We start from the raw sequence: 15222 nt of genomic DNA, 5'->3' as shown, positions 1-15222 counted from the left end.
TCTGGACTAATTCCCTGGGCTTGGGGATTCTGGTGTCTGAGCGGTTTGAGCTCAGGTAGATCCACCATTCAGTGCTAGTGAAACCACCAGACACGACCCTGGTCCGTTCGCGTCCTGCGTGTATCGGAGACCGATGGGAGCCGGCGTGTCCCTGAACTCTCGGCTCCTCCCCGCAGCACGGTGCTGGGCCGGAGACAGAGCCCGCCATAGCCAGAGATGCCCTCGCTGCGCGCTGGGATTTCAGCTGGGACACTCGCTGTTCTCCCCCAGCCCTCTTCAGCAAGGTCCCTGGGGTGTCTGACCCGCCTTGGGGAAAGGAGGCAGCAGGGAGCTCAGGTTAACAGTGGCTGCTGGAGAGGGCAGCATGCCGAGCACTGCATGGCAGGTGCAGGTCCCGCTGGGGATTGCAGCCGGCAGGTTTGAGTGACTTGGCTGGTGAGGCCTCTGAATCCGCAACAAGGCACCGATGTTAAAGGAGCCTGCGGTTCACAGGTGCTGGACGCCTGGGGCTCCCACGGGAACGGGGTACAGTAGTGATGGCTGCCCAACACCCCGCGATGGGTTTCAGTGGGCTCCAAGTGTGATCACAAAACCAGCGCTGCTTGAACCCTGGGACTTCAGCAGTAGAAGCATGAGCCTCTGCCATAGGAGCGAAAGAATCCACTTCTTTAACTGAAACTCCCCCCCGATTGATAAAGCTCTTTTGCAGGCCAGCCATTAGAGGGGGATGGAGACCCCCCCCACTTCTCTGGTCTGGGTTACTTCAGTACTTTGAAAAATCAGGCTCTTTTGGCGCTGGGTCAGGGCTCCCCAATGGACAGTCCCCATTCTGCTGTATTGGACCCAACCTTTGGATCCCACCTGCTTCCAGCCTCACTGGGTCTGAAGAGCTACCAGACACTGTCCTGAGTTCGAGCCTCTGTGGCATTCTCCTGGGGTACAGACTCCCTGTCTGGTATGCTCCTTAGGATGTGGGACCCTGCAGATCAGCTGCTGTAGGATCCAAAACCAGTGCTGAACCCTCCCAAATCTCCCGAGAGGCATGTTGTCCCTAGAGCTCCACCCTCCACACCAGATGAACTCTGGGAGACTTACGTGAGGGTTACAAACAAGGAACACATGCTTTCACAAAGGAACTTCTTCAACACTCTCTTTTTCCCCCATGCCCAATGGAAAGCTCAAGAGTTATAGATCAACGGAGAAGGAAACCCCTGAATGCAATTTCTTCTTTCAGTGTCATCTTGGTTCTGCTCCATGTGTTTCAAGGAGGCGAGATCCTTCCTGTCCCCCGCTTTTCCTGCTCAGTCGTCTGGTTCTGGTGATGGTCTGCCCCTCTTGTTAGAGGGCCGGTCCCTTTTGACAATCAGTCTAACAAATTCTCTCTGTCCTGCTGGGGACTGTCCATTCTTCAGCACCCCTGTGGGCTGCTCAGCATAGAGGGTCAGGAACAGTCAGCGGTTCTGCAAAGCCCCCGCTGTCCTGAGCTCTGCTCCTGAGGGGCTGGGAGAGTAGCTGCTCCGCACTCAGGCCTGCACTGTGGAGAATGGCTCCCCTGGCTGGGACTGGTGTGAAATGCCCGGCCTCTGCCTGACTGCAGCTCCCTGGCTTCTGTGTGGCAGGTTTCACTTAAGAGGAGGAGGTGACTGTGCGTATCTGAACGACGAGAAAGGGGTCAGCAGCTCACGGTGCTACATGGGAAGACGGTGGATCTGTAGCAAACCTGAGGTGTATGTGATGGTGTCATAAATATAAAGGGAAGGGTACACACCTTTAAAATCCCTCCTGGCCAGAGGAAAAATCCTTTCACGTGTAAAGGGTTAAGAAGCTAGGATAACCTCGCTGGCACCTGACCAAAATGACCAATGAGGAGACAAGATACTTTCAAAAGCTGGAAAGAGGCAGAACATCAAAGGGGTCTGTGTCTGTCTGGGTGAGGCTTTTGCCAGGGACAGAACAGGAATGGAGTCTTAGAACTTAGTAAGTAATCTAGCTAGATATGCGTTAGCTTATGATTTCTTTAAATGGCTGATAAAATATGTTGAGCTGAATAGAATGAATATTCCTGTCCGTGTGTCTTTTTGTAACCTAAGGTTTTGCCTAGAGGGATTCTCTATGTTTTGAATCTAATTACCCTGTAAGGTATTTACCGTCCTGATCTTACAGAGGTGATCCTTTTCTTTTTACTGTTTCTTCTATTAAAATGTTTCTTTTCAAGAACTGAATCCTTTTGTCATTGTTCTAAGATCCAAGGGCTTGGGTCTGTGGTCACCTATGCAAATTGGTGAGGATTTTTACCAAACGTTCCCCAGGAAGTGGGGTGCAAGGTTTTGGGGAGGATTTTGGGGGGAAAGACGTTTCCAAACAACACTTTCCCAGAAAGCCGGTTAAACGTTTGGTGGTGGCAGTGGAAGTCCAAGGGTCAAATAGTTTGTACCTTGGGGAAGTTTTAACCTAAGCTGGTAAAGTAAGCTTAGGAGGTTTTCATGCAGGTCCCCACATTTGTACCTTAGAGTTCAAAGTGGGGAAGAAACCTTGAAAGATGGGAAAAGAGACCGCACTCGAAAGGGGCTCAAAATGAGACTCCTAGAAGTGACACTTATACAACTCACACCTACTTGAACAAGCCAAGATCTCAAAATCAGGCAGTGGGGCCCTCAAGCAATAAGTGTGTCTCGTTTAAACTCCGTATGTGCCATCTGCTTTTGAACCTTTTAAACTCAGGGTTACGTTGTCAAGCTTTTCTCTGCAGCTGAGAGGGAGTGATCTCATGAGAAGGAGTCTTACCTCATTTCCCCAGCATGTGGCTAAGGGAAGGCCTTGTTCATTTAGACTCCAGAACAGCATTTCTCAAATGCAGCCAGCAGCTGATTGTTTTGCAGCCACAAGAGCCTCCAAAGTGCCCCAACAATCGCTCAGATGTTAAGTATTAAAGGTGTCTTCTAAATGCCATAAATCTTCATGCGTGCTCCCTTTTAAATAGTACCATGCCGGCAGAGCTGAGCTACATAGGTGTGGTTTTCTTTCAAGTCACAAAGTGTATTCTTTGGCTAAGAACATAAGAACGGCCATACTGGGTCAGAGCAAAGGTCCATCCAGCCCAGTATCCTGTCTGCCAACAGCGGCCAACGCCAGGTGCCCCAGAGGGAGTGAACCTAACAGGCAATGATCAAGTGATCTGTCTCCCGCCATCCATCTCCACCCTCTGACAAACAGAGGCTAGGGACACCATTCCTTACCCATCCTAGCTAATAGCCATTCATGGACTTAACTTCCATGAATTTATCCAGTTCTCTTTTAAACCCTGTTATAGTCCTAGCCTTCACAACCTCCTCAGGCAAGGAGTTCCACAGGTTGACTGTGCGCTGTGTGAGGAAGAACTTCCTTTTATTTGTTTTAAACCTGGTGCCCATTAATTTCATTTGGTGGCCCCTAATTCTTGTGTTATGGGAACAAGTAAATAGCTTTTCCTTAGTCACTTTCTCTGCACTACTCATGATTTTATAGACCTCTAACCACTGTGTTTACATCTCATGTTATTGTAGCTCTGTAAGTGGCTATGGGCCATCTCACTGCGTGGTGTTTGGGTAGGTTGCGATTGTTCATGGGGGTGGGGAGGGAGGTGAAAAAGTTAAAATGTGACTGGGTATCAGAAAGTATTTCAGGTAATCTAGTGCCAGAAAATGACCTTGAATGTGACAGCAGGTGGCTCCTCTGGGACCTTCTGCTAAGAAAAGCAAAACAGAGAAAGAAAAAGAAACACTTCAGCACCAGGGGGAAAGGCAGTTTCCTGTGTTTCCGAAGCCATCTGATTCCATTTCTGAACAAGTTGCAGTGTGAGAGAGAAATTCATCAAATTGAAATGTATGTCGTGCAACGTCCCTACAGCACTTGTGCAAGGGAAGTTGAACCAAATTACTACGGTGAGCTTCAGAGGCGCAAGCTGTTAAATGATGCAAAAACCAAGCTGAAAAGACAACAGCAACAGCTCAGATTTTGTTGTTACTGTTATCATTATTATTACTGGGCTATGTTGACTGGGTTTTTTTTTGTGTGAAAGAAACTTTGGACATATTGGCAGATACATTCTTTCGTTATTAGTCATTATCCTTTCTATTATGTAAAGCATTTTTAAATTTAGTTCAGAATTGTTGTACAGCCGTCCACCTTTGACCAAAAAAGCAAAAGAACAACAAAAAAGACAAGACTGTGCAAAGCACTGGTTTGTTCTGTGTTTAGGTCCAGTAAAGATAAGACACAACTGTACCTTATATTTATTATTGAGTATGCAAAAAATCCCTATGTAAATATGCACATGTAATTTATTTGTTTGTTTTTCCTACAGTTAGTTAAGTATTGTCAGAGCCTCATTCTGAGGCTGCCAAAAATTTGTGAGAACCCCGGCTCTAGAAAGTGTTAGAAAACAAAATCCTATGTTACCATTACTTTCCAGTATTTGCAAAAAGAAAAGGAGGACTTGTGGCACCTTAGAGACTAACCAATTTATTTGAGCATAAGCTTTCGTGAGCTCCAGCTCACTTCATCGGATGCATTCAGTGGAAAATACAATGGGGAGATTTATATACACACAGAACATGAAACAATGGGTGTTACCAGTATTTATTCACTCTCGCTTGCATCTCTGTTCTTTGATAATAAACTCATTCCTGTTTTCTGTATATCTAATTGCTGTGTTCTCAATAGAGTGGTTGGCCTGAATTGAATCTTACAAGCTGCTGTGGACCGCGCCTGTGGGATTAGAGTCACAGTTCTGCATGTGCTCCGGGGAACGGGCTGAGAACTCCCGAGGGACGCTCAGAGGTTTTGGGAGTGTCGATCGCTAACCTGTACACAGAGAGCGAGACCTGCAGGGGGCTGGAAGGTCAGGCTTGCGCTGCCAGGGGTGGTGGTTTGAGAGAGCTGACCCATGGCAGGCCTGGACAAGGCTCCCCCAAAAGTGCCTCGTATGCCTGCTATGGATCACTCAAACGGGCAGACGTCCCCGGCTCATTCCACCCCTGCACCCCCCAGGTACAACCCACACAAGGCATTCGACCAGGGTGAGGAGAACACCTGCAATGCCCTGTCACCTGACGTGCTGAATTTGCCTCTGAGCCCATTTTCCCTTCCAGCTTGGGACTCCAGAACCCTGCCTTGTTGAGCCAGACATGCTTGCCAGCTGCAAACACAGACCCAGGTCTGGGCCACACCCCCAACGCTGCAGACTTTAACCCAAAACTGCTCAACAGGTCACCTGTCTCCAGCAACTAGCTCCCAATGGGATCCAAACCCCAAATAAATCCGTTTTACTCTGTATAAAGTTTATACAGGGTAAACTCAAATTGTCCACCCTCTATAACACTGATAGGGAGAGATGCCCAGCTGTTTGCTCCCCCAAGTATTAATCACTTACTCTGGGTTAATTAATAAACAAAAGTGATTTCATTAAATATAAAAAGTAGGATTTAAATGGTTTCAAGTAATAACAGACAGAACAAATAAGTTACCAGGAAAAATAAAACAAAACACGTAAGTCGAAGCCTAATACATTAAGAAACGGAATACTGATAAATCTCACCCTGAGAGATGTTCCAATAAGCTTCTTTCCCAGACTGGACTCCCTCCAGTCTGGGCCCAATCCTTTCCCCTGGTACAGCCTTGTTCCAGCTCAGGTGGTAACTCGGGGATTTCTTATGACTGGCAGCCCCCTTTGTTCTGTTCCACTCCCTTTGATATCTTTGGCACAAGGCGGGAATCCTCTCACGGTCTCTCTGGGTTTCCACTCCTCCTTCTAAATGGAAAAGCACCAGGTTAAAGACGGATTCAAGTATCATGTGACATGTTCACATGTCCTGTGAGCCCCCCTCCATTCTTTCAGGACTGGCCCGCAGGTATGCAGTGAAGGCTTGCAGGTGAACAGAGCCATCTACAGTCAGTTGTCCTAGCTAATGGGAGCCATCAAGATTCTAAGCCACCATTAATGGCCCACACTTTGCATAACTACAGTAGGACCTCAGAGTGATATCTCATATTCCTAATTTCAGATACAAGAATGACACATTCATCCAAATAGGATGAACACACTCAGTAGATTTGTAAGGTCTCATTACAAAACTTATAGAGACCTTTTGCATAAAGCATATTCCAGTTACATCGTATTCACACTTAAACATTTTTATAAAGCTTATGAAGTGCAATGTCACAGTGTCAATACCCTCAGAGGATACCTGCAGATAGAGGCTTCCCTGGCTGGTGGAAAGGCCTCAACTGCCCTGCTTCCCATGGCCAGAAGGCATTGTAGTACAGCTATTCTCAGCTTACCCGGGCCTATGTGGAGCAGAATGTACATTAGAGCAGCCCCAAGGCTGCTCTGACTTAGACCTGGTCAGCACAAAGCCTGACGATCATTTGTCTACTCTGCGATCAGCACTGGCTGCCAGTGAGTTGGCCACCCAGGAAGCGTAGCCCTTGGCCCTTCCCCTTGTGCCTGAGGTCCCGCCACTCCCCTTCTGCCCCCCTCCCTCCCCTTCTACCTACCTCTCCCCCACAGGAGCCCAAAGCACCCTCACCACAGCCCACAGCCCCAGCACTGGATGGCAGAGGTCGGGGGGCGAGACCCCAGCCCCGGGGCACTGCAACCTCCGTGCCCACAGCCCCATGACACCTGCTGCCCATGCTGATCACGCTGTCTGGATTGAAGAGATTTGATGCACGTTACCCTACTGTTCCCGTATCGTGTCCGAATCCCAGAGCTGTTGGCACCACTGGAAACGGAACATTTATTCATTCCTAAATCTGCTCAAAGTGTGTAAGTGCAAAGAAGAAAGGAATAATAAAATATATATAAGAGAACCCCTGAGATGCCTAGCTCTGTAAACAGTGAGAGGTGAGGAAGCCCCTCTCGTGTGGGTGCATCATATGGTGCCATATGCACACCCAGCACTTCTCAAATCCGAGATGTTCTAATCCACATCCATCTCCTCGCCCTCCCATTCTCCCATCTCCTCCACCTCCATCTCCTCCATGTCGCTGCTGTCAGGGTCGTGTTGGGGCTCCGTCGGAGCCCTGGCTTTTGGGCTATCTGCTGCTCCATAGAAATCCCTGGCAGCATCTCCCATTGGCAGCTGCAATGTGATATTCACAGCAAAGTACGAAGCATGGTTGAAATCTACAAGCACAGAGCCCTGCGGCTGGGTTAGAGGCCAAGTGCACAGAGGTTTGTGCTGCTCATGCAGGTGGAGGGATGAAGGCAAAAACATCAAACTAGGAACCGAATTGGACAACCATTTCACTGTAGACAAAGATCTCATGCCCCTCATCCCGACCAGCAGCTCCCTGCTAGCCCAGTTTTGTCAATATTCCTTTGCCACCCCAGAGCCCCCTGCGGTTCTGGCCTTAGGTCACCCCAGACAGCTCTCTTGATTCTCTTCACTCCTTCTGTGGCAGATACAGGATACACAGCGGGGCGGTGTGCGGGTTTCCTTGGCACTCACTTCGAGTGAGCTCCATAACTCAAGGCTTCACCGTTCATTAGTAACACGCCAATTGCAACCCCACACCAGCCAAACCCATTCGCAGCTCCAGCAGGGCTTCCTTTCTGTTCCTTACCCGCCTTACACACACTCCGCCGAACCCAGAATACACTGGCGAGGAACATCTCTTCCTGACCCCTGCATGTGACCAGCTGAAGCAAGAGACTTGGGACCATAAGACATATACCAGACAAGACCCTCAGGGTTGCCCAGTCCACCCCCATCCCACAAGCAACCCTCTCATACAGTCACACTCAAATGTGTCCAATGCTCTCTTACAACTAATAAAGTTTGCCCCTATTGGGAGGCTGTTCCAGAACCTCCCTCCTCAAATGGTTAGAAACTTTCTAATCTCCCAGCCTGAACTTGTTCTTGGCCAGTTGATTCGTCTTTGTTCTTGGGCCTACATTGTCCTTTAGCTAGAACAGCTCTCCACCCTCCCTGGTCTTTACCCCGATGTATTTATGGAGAGCCATCAGATCCCCTCTCAGCCTTTGTTTTGCTAGACTAAACCAGCCCAGCTCTCCCAGCCTTCTCTCGTGAGACAGGCCCTCCATTCCCTGATCATCCTGAGAACTCTTCTCTGTACCTGTTTCACTCTGAATTCATCTTTCTCGAATGATCAGAATCATACACAGGATTCTAGAGGAGGGCTCTCCAGGGCCATGTACTTTCGTACTTCTCTGTCTCGACTGGAAGTGCCTCAGCTGATGTATCCTAGCATCACATTTGCCTTTTTCATGGCCACATCACATGGGTGGCTCAGTCACCGTATAATCAACCAACACATCAAGGTCTCGCCCCTCCTCTGTCGCCTCCAACTGATGAGCCCCAGCATCAAGAAGAAATTCTTCTTATTAGACCCTAAGTGGAGGATTTTGCACCTGGTACCTTTAAATGTCATCCTTCTTCTGGTACTCCAGTCTTCAAGGTCATCCAGATCTTCCTGTATAATATTCTACCCCCTCTGGACAGACCATGTTTCCCAGCTTTTTAATCATCAGTAAGTTTTGTTATCACTCTCCTACTTTTTGGGTTAACACCATTAATAAAGAGATTAATGAAGATGGATCCCAAAACAGATCCTTGAAGAACTCCATTAGGAACCTCCCTCCGATCCCATAGTTGAGTTTCCAGACTTCTCCCCTTTAATTGGTTCCTTACCCGCCTTACAATTCTTGTACTGATCCCCGTCTTCTCTAATTTAGCTAAGAATTTCCCACGTGATACCGTATCAAATGCTTTACTGAAGTCCAAGTATATTAGATCTGCTGCATTTCCCTTCTCTAAACAACCAGTTCTCAGCTCAAAGAAAGAGCTCAGGTTAGTCTGGCCCCATCTACCTTTGGTTACATCCCCTTTTCCATTTACCTCTGTTGGAGACCCCAGGGCATGGCCACTAGTTAAGTTGAGGAGATGGAAGGCCATAAGGGTCGAAGAGGTCTCCCTGCTAAAGGCCTAAGGGCTTCTTCTCAACCCCCCTTAATAGAATTCAGGCCTGGCTGGTTTGAGTAAGCTCTTTTGCTCTTAAAACAATGTTGCAGATGCAGACAATGCCCCATAGTGTAAGGTTTGCTGACGCCAAGTTAAAGATAATAGGAGAGAGAGCTACAAGGCCAGACAGGATGTGCTGGTTCTTTAAGTTGCTAGGAATGCTTGTTAGAGGTTGCAGGAAATAAACATTGTCCTAACCCATATAAGAAAGGCAGAGTATTTGTGCAAAGTTTTGATTGGCTGATGTGTAGTGCAGTAGCATTGAGGAATATAAATGTGTGTAATGACCTGCTCTGATGTGCAGGATTTGAGATTCTATTCTCCCTGTACCTTGTTTGCAGCTGCAAATAAACTTTTCTGCTTCCCCACCCCGTTGTGATTATTGAGTGACGCACACCGGGTAACGAACCCCCCCCCGCTGTTGTTCGCCTCTGGCACTGGGTGCCGGCAACAGCTTTTGGAGTCCCAACGTGGGGTGACGAGGATGCAATTTAGCCTTGCCCAGATCCCTTCTGGAAGTCGAGGATTGCAGCGACAACCGACGCCCAGCACACACCGGTGAGTTCATTGGGGGCCTCAGAGGAGAAGGAGTTTGATCAACCCCGGAGGGAACGATGGTGCAAGACACTCACATAGTGGAGAAGCAGCTGTGGGAGACGGTGAGGAACCTGTTCCTTGGATATAGGGGAGGAGCAGCTGCGGGCGATGTTGGGGAACCGGTCCCATGGATAAGGTAGGAACCTTTTGAAATCCGGATTATATGCTCTGTTGGAACCTGGGGATGCCCACAGTTACCCTGTAGGTATCGGACAGGAACAGAGCACGGGAGGTACGGTACGATGCACGCCCCTAGAGTGTATTTTAGTAAATTGGAAGATATTTGGATCAGATCCAATGACTACGGGTAAATTAAAGCGATTTTGTACAGTTGACTGTCCTCAGTACCAATTAGAGGACCAAGAACAGTGGCCTCCCAGAGGATCACTAAATCATAATACAATCCTCCAGTTTCTCCTGTTCTGTCAGCGAACGGGGAAGTAGAATAAGCATTCGTATGCTTACTTGTTTATAACCTTATAGTCTCATACTGATATTTTACAATGCTGTAATTTAACCCCGATTGGCCCTGTAGCAATTAATGTCAGTCCCCGGATCCCCACCCCAAATGTAATGGCAGATCCGGTGTCTCCTTCGGCCCCTACACCCACACAGAGCGAGGCTCTAAGTAAGATTCTTAGTGAAGCTCATAGTGGGGTTCAGGCTCCATCTGCTGGATTATACTCGTTACTTACCAAGACTAAAATCGCCCCTAATGCAATAGAAAGGACAAGCTCTTACCATGCAGGTCTATACTCATGCATCTTTTAATCCTATGGACCTGGCCGCTTTCAAAGCACAGGCTGGAGAATTTTCTATCAACCCAAGCAAGTTGGTATCGGTCTTTGAGGGATGTCTTAGCAGCTACAAGCCAGGCTGGGATGATTGTAATGTCCTTCAGCAAACATTATTGACTGAGGTTAAACAAGAACAGGTCATAGCTAAAGCAAGGAAAAAAGCGAAAAGGCGATATGACCAAGACCGTAACAATGTCCCGATCCCAGATAATCAAGTTCCTATAAAAAATCCTAGGTGGGACCCAAATGACAATCAGGCTATGACCCACCACACCTTCTATAAGGAGCTGCTACTGTATAGACTCCGTCATGCAGCTGTCAGACAGAATAATTAAACTAAACCATAGAAGGTAGTGCAGGATCCAAAGGAAAGCCCTGGAGCTTTTTTGCAGCACATTCGAAACACGATCCAACAGTATACCAATGCAGATCCTAATAATCCACAAACTGAGGCAATTATTAAAGGAGTATTTACAAGCAGGGCAGCCCCCGACATTAAGAGAAAGCTACAGAAAAAGGAGGATTTGATAAGTATGACCATGGCACAGATTTTAGAAGCAGCAAATCAAGTGCATAGTTTAAAAGAAGAAAAAAAAAAAAAGCAAGTAAAATTAATGGTAGCGGCAGTGCAGGCAGGCACGAAGAAAAGTAAACAAAAAAAAGGGGGCCGTGGCCACGGACGTCCAGGCCCGCGAAAAAGACGACTGGGGCGCAATCAGTGTGCCCTGTGTCGGCAAGAGGGACACTAAAAAAATAATTGCCCAAACAAAAAGAAAAGGGGAAGTACCTCTATGATGGCGATAAAAAAACAAAAATAAGGGTGTCAGGGGAAACAGATCATCCTACCCCCGGAACCCCGAGTAAAAATGCGGGTGGGAAATGAAGAAATAGATTTTTTAGTCTCCTGAATTTTGTGGGACTCCAAGGATATCGGGTAGCACGAAGTAAGGCTCAGATTGCTCTCCCGCAGGTACAGTACCTCGGGTTCTACATACAGCAGGGGGAACGCCAGCTTTCAAATAAAAAAATAAAAGCCATATGCCAAGTTCCTATCCCGAGTAATCACAAGCGGCTCAGAGCATTTCTGGGGATGGCAGGCTTCTGTAGAATATAAATCCCAGAGTTTGAACTATAGGCTAGACCCCTGTACGACTGTGTAAAAGGAGCAGACCATGACCCCTTTCATTGGACCCCAGAGGCTGACAGGGCATTTAAAATCCTAAAAAACAAGCTAATGGAAGCCCCGGCTCTAGGTCTGCCAGATCTCTCCAAGCCATTTCAGTTGTATGTACATGAACGAAAGGAGGTGGCCCTGGAAGTACTCACACAGCTGCTAGGAGCATGAAAACGTCCGGTGGCATATTTTTCGAAATAACTGGACCAAGTAGCCAAGGGCTGGCCAGCGTGCCTGCGGGCAGTGGCAGCCACCGCCCTGACCCTGGCAGAAGCAGAGAAACTGACACTAGGGGGAACAATACAGGTTTTTACACCACACATGGTACGCGCTTTACTGGATGTTAAGGGCGGCCTCTGGCTCACACAAGCGCGTATGGCAAGATACCAAGCAAAGCTCTTAGAGAACCCTGAGGTCACGCTGCAGCCTTGTCCATCCCTTAACCCTGCCACCCTCTTACCAAAAACTGAGAAACAGAAACATGACTGTTTAAAAATCATAGATGCCCAATATTCTAGCCGCCCGGACTTGAAGGATGTGCCCCTCCCAAATGCAGATTATGAGTGGTACACTGATAGTAGCAGCATGGTAATAAATGAGCAAAAAACGGCGGGTTATGCTATTGTAACCCTCAGTGACACCGTGGAAGCTGAAAGTTTGCCCGCTGGGACCTCTGCCCAGTTGGCTGAGCTAGTGGCCCTGACCCGTGCACTCGAACTGTCCAAAAAAAAACCAGGTCAATATTTTCACTGATTCCAAATATGCTTTTGGGGTGCTGCATGCTCCTGCTGGCCTGTGGAAGCAGAGGGGAATGCTGACAGCCCAAGGCTCCCCAGTCAAGTATGGGCCCCAAATCCTCCGGCTTCTAGAGGCAGTGCAACTCCCTTTGGAAGTGGCAGTGGGACACTATAAGGCCCATCAGAGGGAGGATCAAGATGTGACCAGGGGTAATGCCAGGGCAGATAAAGAGGCAAAGCATGCTGCCACCCTGCTGTTCCCTCAGACTAAAAACACCTATATGCATGCCCTTATCCCATCAGTGGGGAAGCTCCCGACCCCTCAGTATTCTGGGGAGGAGAAACAGCTAGCTGACAAACTTGGTCTCCAGGAAAAGGAGGGATGGCTTCATTCCCCAGAAGGGAAAGTCCTCTTACCAAAGGGCCTAATTCTGCCAGTATTACAAAAATTACATCAAACCACTCATGCTGGCAGGGAGGCACTTATCCAAGTAATAAAAAAGTACTTCATAACCTCCAGACTCGGAGCCCTAGCTGCCCAAGTACAAACAAAATGCCTAGTCTGTCAAAAGAATAACCCCCAATCAGGACACCCAGTACCACCAGCGGCCCTGGAACCCACTCCAGGCCCCGGACGGGTGTGGCAAATAGACTTTGCTAAGTTTCCCCGGACCCAAAAGTTCAAGTATCTCCTTGTCATAGTAAATGGATTCAGCAGATGGTCAGAAACCTTTCCATGTCTCAATTGCACTGCCAGGACAGTGGCTCTCAAGTTTGTTAAAAAGATTATTCCTCCCTTTGGACTTCCCCAGTGAATAAAATCTGACAATAAAACACACTTCACGTCAAAAATCGTCCAAAGCATCTCAGACACCGTACAGATTCCCTGAAAACTCCATACACCCTGGAGACCTCAAGCCAGTGGGGTAGTGAAGTGGATCAATCAGACCCTTAAGCAACATCTCTCGAAAGTATGCCAGGAGGCCTCCCTACTGTGGCCTGATGCCCTGCCCCTAGTTCTGCTCCGCAGCCGTGCTCTCCCAAAGGGTAAATTAAAGCTCAGTCCCTTTAAAATTATGTTTAAAAAAACACGGCCTATAAATAGTACACCGCTTATGTCAAAAAAAAAAGTAAAAATTAAAAAACAAGTTTCTCTCTCAGTATATGTGTTCCCTGTCTGCTGTTCTTTGTCTCTTCACAGGTATGCTAAGGATTCCCAGCCTCTACCCTTGGACTCACCCATCCACTCCCTGCAGCCTGGTGATTCAGTGCTTGTACGTACCTGGAAAGATGAGCCCCTCCAGAAAAAGTGGAAGGGTCCTGCTGGTCTCCCACACGGCAGCAAATGCCGAGGGACACAAGAATTAGATTCATTATACCCAGCTGAAAGACGTGTCAACCCCCCCCCCCCCCTCCCGCCCCCCGGCTGAAAGGTAGACCGTGCATTCAGCCCCCTCCAGTGAAGATCTTAGACTAAAATTACTATTTAAACAGCAGCCCACCAAAAAAGCAAAAAAATAAATAAATAAGTATATTTTATTCCCCCTCTTAGCCATGTGCCTAACCGGTACTGCTGTTTCAAGCATTGTACCCGTAGATACCTGGCTGGCACTGGCCCAGAGTGCAGTGAACGCAACGTCGTTCTCAGAGAACCTTATTCTCAGAGACTAAGGCAGCAGCTCTGGCCTTTTCTTTCGTTAGTATCCCTGGGCTTGTGGTGCATAATTACCACGCAGTAGAGCACCTTGCCTGCACAGTGGCAAAGGCCATTAATTTAACCTCAGCCGTCCTGGCCCAACTCTCACATGAGTTAGGGGAAGTACGTCAGGGCATGCTACAGAACAGGCTGGCTGTAGACTATTTACTTCTACGCCATGGTCACCTATGCCAGGAGTTTGCAAGCATGTGTTGCTTTAATATAACAGATGCAGAGCCGTCCGTAAAAGCTGATTTCCAACGCCTAAAGCAGCTAGCAAAGAGCATTCATCAGCAAACCAGAGAAAATTAGCTAAGCTCTCTATTTTCTAGTTGAAGCCTTTCCCCGTAGCTAAATAAGTTATTTAGCCTATTATTTAAGGTTTTTTTCCTGTATGAATCATGTTATATTTACTATGTTATATATAGTCCTGGTAAAAATGCTTATTTTGCATAGTTTTAAAAATCTTAATTTTATGCATAGCCCGCTAGTAAGTAAATAAAAATAAAAAAACTCAAGCAATAAAAATAAATAGTCTCAAAAAAAAAAGATCCCGGCCTGGGGGAGCCCTAGCAGAGGGGTTCATTCCCCGATACTTACTCATGACCGTTGCAGCAAGGGGTCCTTGTGGGGTGGGAGGAGGTGCCACCCCGCTCTGGCTGGCTGGCTTTGGAGAGATACAAGGGTGAAGAGCGCGGTGAGGAGTTGGTGCCCTGGGAAAGAGGTGGAACAAGAGTTGGGGCTAAGGGCCGAACAGGGGTGGAGCATCTACGGGGAAAAATAAGTCAGTGCCCGTGGAGGGGAAGGCCGGGGGCTCTGTTCCACGAGGGCTGAGCATGTCAGAGCAAAACTCCTGAGCAGCGTCATTGTGGCCTCCCCCTGAGTGTCCCTGATTCCCCAGGGTATACTGCATTTCCCCGGCTCCTTCCCTTGCTAGGTGTAATTTCAGAAAATCACTCTCCTGTCCCTAACTCCCACAGCCGCTGTGTATGAGCCACTGCCAGGCCTCTCTAGATGGGCTAACATCTGGATCCTGCCCAAGCTGGTTCTATCCCACGTGGCCAATTGCAAGTGACCAAAAAAAAAAAATCACAAGTCAGAGCCCCCCTGAAAAACGATTGTTTTTAAAGTCTCGTTGGTTTTAAGCCAACAAGTTTGGGTTCTGTTCTCCAGCTCCTGGTGTTGGAGCCTTTTGGGG

The sequence above is a fragment of the Lepidochelys kempii genome, chromosome 14 (assembly GCF_965140285.1).
Source record: "Lepidochelys kempii isolate rLepKem1 chromosome 14, rLepKem1.hap1, whole genome shotgun sequence".
Classification (NCBI taxonomy): domain Eukaryota; kingdom Metazoa; phylum Chordata; order Testudines; family Cheloniidae; genus Lepidochelys; species Lepidochelys kempii.
This window is presented reverse-complemented; position numbering follows the sequence as displayed.